The sequence below is a fragment of the Manacus candei genome, unplaced genomic scaffold (assembly GCF_025592945.1).
Source record: "Manacus candei isolate 608988 ecotype Guabito, Panama unplaced genomic scaffold, ASM2559294v1 h1tg000028l, whole genome shotgun sequence".
In the NCBI taxonomy this organism is placed as follows: domain Eukaryota; kingdom Metazoa; phylum Chordata; class Aves; order Passeriformes; family Pipridae; genus Manacus; species Manacus candei.
Genome location: NW_026138076.1, coordinates 40,719,872 through 40,724,340, shown reverse-complemented (window position 1 = coordinate 40,724,340; position 4,469 = coordinate 40,719,872). Strand labels below are relative to the sequence as shown.

The 4,469-nt window shown below is 41.5% G+C and overlaps 1 long non-coding RNA gene across 1 annotated transcript; it reads right to left on the bottom strand.

Annotated features, from left to right (window-relative positions):
• Nucleotides 1–1,392: 1,392 nt before the first annotated feature.
• Nucleotides 1,393–2,055, bottom strand: LOC127472473 (uncharacterized). The gene is made up of 3 exons (XR_007905015.1): nucleotides 1,980–2,055; nucleotides 1,560–1,880; nucleotides 1,393–1,406 (listed from the first exon to the last, which is right to left on the bottom strand). It is a non-coding gene; the product is annotated as an uncharacterized LOC127472473 (long non-coding RNA).
• Between the last annotated feature and the right edge of the window lie 2,414 nt (nucleotides 2,056–4,469).

Below are 4,469 nucleotides of genomic sequence, written 5' to 3'. Positions count from 1 at the left end.
AACTTAAAAGTACTTATTAATAACTATCCCTTATAAAAAGAAGAAATAAACCTTTCAAAATTATTTAATAACCTACTTCTTAAAATTTTGATATGCAAGAATATAGTATTTCCCCCAGAATTACTCTATTTAATATCCACAGTTTAGATATTAATCACCTTTCACCACATGCATCTTTCCTAGAGTCAAACAGAAATACCAAGGGATATCAACTGATGTCAATAATCTGCTGTTGCACACAAATCATGACTACTGATTAGTAAAGCAATTATCATATTAAAAGAGTTCAACAGGGCTCAACATACTGTAAAATTAGAAATCGGTCAATACCACTGCCATTATATAGAACATCATTGATTGGATGTACCAAACGCTGGCCTTGATGACAATTGATCACGATGAACTCTGCTCACAGAGGAGTCTGGTACACTAATTGAGGAGCCATCGTTAAACAGAATAATAAATAGAGGAAGAGAGGAGAGGAGAGGAGAAATGGCTACAAAACTAGGGTCCTTCCTTGTGTGTACAACAAAAACAATAAAAAGACAAAGAGCCAGGAAAGCCTCTGTCTCTACTGTATGTCCACTAACTTCTAAGCCTACATTTCCAAAACCAAATGAACCTGTGAACCCCTTGCAGGTCATCTCCACAATCTGTGCCACAGCTGGGAAACAAGCTCAAAAGAGCCTGAACAACACTTCAGCACAAGCGTTTCCAAAACCAAATCCCACAGAGAGGATAGAAAGCCCAGAGGTCTCACCCATAGCATATCTGTGACCTAAATCCATTGGCCTACTTGAAATGAGGCCTCAGACTGCACGTGTAACCAAAATATGTTCCTTGAGGCTAAAACCAAACACCAGGGGAGGAGCCGCCCAGGCTGCTTTCCTTGTTTGGTTCATGGCAAGCTGCACACGAAAGAGTTTCAGTGAAATGCAGGCTTGTTAAATTTGGCACTAGCTGTTCGCTGTTCTCACTACAGCTCAAGGAAATGCATGCTGGTAGGAAACAAGTTCGGAACATCTCCCTTATTATCCTGAAAACTTGTTTTCTTCTGAAAGCATCATCAGTCTCAGATCAGGAACAAACTGCAGCAAGGTACAGAAGAAACTCATCACGGCAAATCCAAATGTCCTACTGCCTTCAGGTTTGTTGCCTCTACTGAGTTTTAAAATACAAATAAAAGCCCAGGGGTTAGACTCATACCTGACTTTGAATGAACTGAAGGACAGAAGTAGTTCTGACTTTGGTTTGTCACAGGGTAGAGATGACCTGGGGAAACCCCACACAACACAGGCTGCTGAAACTTCGAACAAGCACAGGCTTTGCTGGTATTAAACCACGACCAGTAATCAAAGATCCCGTGCTGGGGGTACACAGCATTATTTCTATGTTTTCATGGTTTCCTGGAAATGTAGGAGAAATAACAGGCTCATTTATCGGCATTTAGGGCGAGCAGGTTGTGCAAGGCGGAGTTTGCTACTAGTTGAGTGGACGCCACCAGATGGCCCCCGTTGCCCATTTCTTCTAATGCTCGTGGTGCAGCCACGGGAACGTACCTTGAGCCGGGAAAAAGAGTTTCCCAGTAACGCAGAGCAGGTCAGCAGAAGTCGGAGATGGGCGTTTCAGACGTTCCCAAAGGTAAGACACAGCTTTAGAAAAGCGCATTTGGATCCAAGGGAATTAAGGACCTGAGCTACATCAATCGTTGTTAACGCGCAAGTACGTTACAGTGAAAAATTATCACACATTTTAGCCAACAACTGTTCAGTTGTCACAGTACAAGAGGTCATCAAGTTGCTTAACACTACATCTTCTAATACTCCACGACATTTCTATTGTTATAAGTAACTCATGTTTCTCATGTCCACACTGTGCTCCTAATAGATAGAAGGCACTTGGTCATCCCTTTATACACATACTCTGTGTGTGTATAGACAGAAAAAAATATTTATTTGTAAATATATATAAAAAGAAACCTCAAAACTCCTGGTCCCATCTTGTATTTGAGTCAAATACGTTCCCGGAGGCCCAGGAAATTTAGAGAACCTTCCTGAAAAATAGGCTCAAATACATTAAGGCAATGGTGGTCATTTACACAGAAATTCACCTTACGCTGCTTAACACTGAATAATTACAATCTGTTTCAGGTTACTTTACCCTTGCAGCAGAGCAGCACAATATACTTTAAACATGAATAGGGGTAACATCCAAATAATCTCTTCTTAATCCACAGATGAAAAGCCAGAAATGAGACAGATGTTGAAGCTATTTCAGTCTGCAGATTTAGTTTAAAAGGGTCAAAACATAATTCACCTTCACAAGTTCTACTCCCAACTGAGGAAAAATTAGGTAATAGCAATGCAAACATTCAAAAACATGTTTTCAGAGGACTCCTTCTCAAGCTGTGATTTTGGAAGCCTGCCTAAGGAAGGAGAGGCATGTTACACGCAGTGACCCAGCCTTTATGGGATTTTGTAGGGTGCCCTTACTTGTTCAAGGCTTCAGGACTCTGAATATAGGGAACACAGCTCCAGCCTGAAAGAGGATAGCACCCAAGTGACTTAAGGTCCAGAGCCACCCCAGAACCCACACTGTGTACAAAGGTTCTGCACTGTATCTTGACCATGCTGCAGTTTTATTAAGGACCTAAAGGAGGAGTTTTTTGAATATATCTGGTTTTCCATCCGCACAGCTGATCAAACAGTGATGTCTCTGAAAGTTAGAAACAGCAGCTATGTTCAACTCTCTGTCTCTGACTCACTCACATAAGAAGAGGGTATGATTTTACTGTTACCATGCCCTCCTGCTGGAGGTGTAAGACACACTTATCTGTGGTGTCCTTTTGGATAGTAATCAATTCCTCTATAACCTTATCACTCTAAGGGCAGTATACAATTTCAGGTAAAAGTAATTGCCAAGGCCACTGCTGATATATTCTGTATTTCATTTGCATTTCAAAAGAATGGAGGAGGTGGAAGGTAGGTAAAGAAAGCATCACTAAAAACCACAAACATTTCTTTAAAGCAGGACAAGACAAAATAGTCTCTGTTTCAAGTTAGGCTGGTATTTTTTAGCAGCTAACAAAGCACACTTCACTCATCATTAAGAAGTTCTTGTGTTCATCACTTGCTTTACATTTCCCTATTCTATATGTATGTACCTACTTCACAGAGTTTTCAGCTTTTTTTGTCAAGACAGCCAAAAAATGGCAGAGGAAATACTGACAATCTCACCATCCTCCCACAGATGACATGTAATACTCATACCTTCAGGGGTCTGAGCTATACTTTTACAAGACTTGGAATCATAGATACGAGGATCACAGGTTCAAAGGCTCCTCTTCTCTTTTTTAGCTGGGGAAGTGTAGCAGGCTGAGGAAAAAGGCACATCATCTCCTAATTTCTTACAGAAGCAGAGCCCAGATTAGAATATGTCTCTTCCAACAGTCTTATCTCCCCATATTTTCCTGTCTCTACCCCCTTTTTTTTTTTTGCTTACTCAGTTTCCCCTTTTACCTTTGAGCAGGAAGAAAACACATAGTAGTGTGGGAAGGATGCTCCCCACACTTGTCTTACTGCAGCCTCTGTTAGTGACTCTCAGACAGCAGTCACACAGAAAGAAAATCTCTCAATTTTAAACTCTGGCACACTGAAGAGATTTAACAGTTATCAGGATTGTCTACCACATTTCTTCACATTTTTATACCTAGAAAATAAATCAGCAGCTTCAGCAGCCATGGAAGCACAGCTTACTACACTCAGGAGCCAACAGCCCTCTTTCACAGCAGGAGAGCCTGAGGCAATTCTCCTCTGTAGACATACTGCTAGCACTCTCCCTACCTGAGTGGCTAAAAGCTTTGTAGAAGAGCAGTTTCTTCTACTGCTTACCTATGACACCAAAATTTGGACTGACTGATCCACCAAAAGGATTCACATACCTGTAACAAAGCCCAGCCTGGCCCCAGAAGAGGAGAGCTCAGTTCCATGCCACTTCTGTGCCATGCAGCCTCAGGGCAGTTATCACCTCTGTTAGCCCCTCCTCTGAATATTAGTTTTCTAGACTCTCCAGGGCTGGGCAAAGCTGTATCTGTGCATCTGTGCCTCTGCAGGGTGTGTTTGTGATCACCACAACAGATCCTTCATCTCTTCATCAATGGGCTCTCATGTAAACCTTATTAACTGTCCTTACCAACATCTCTGTCACAGAGCACCTATCTGTGTGTGTTTCATTAGGGCTATTCAGATCATTTAAGAAGCCAGATCCTTCCATATGGGAGCTACTTACCAGGAGAGCAAATATTTTATACCACTAAATACTGTAAGTGATGGAAATATTTCCATCTCATACTTCTTATGTGCAGTTGTTCTACTTATTTCTGGAGGGTGGGCTTGTCAGAGAGCAAATCCTTAGCCTTCATATCGAGTGGTAACATAAGCAGGTGGTTCTCCAGAAATAATGATAACAGA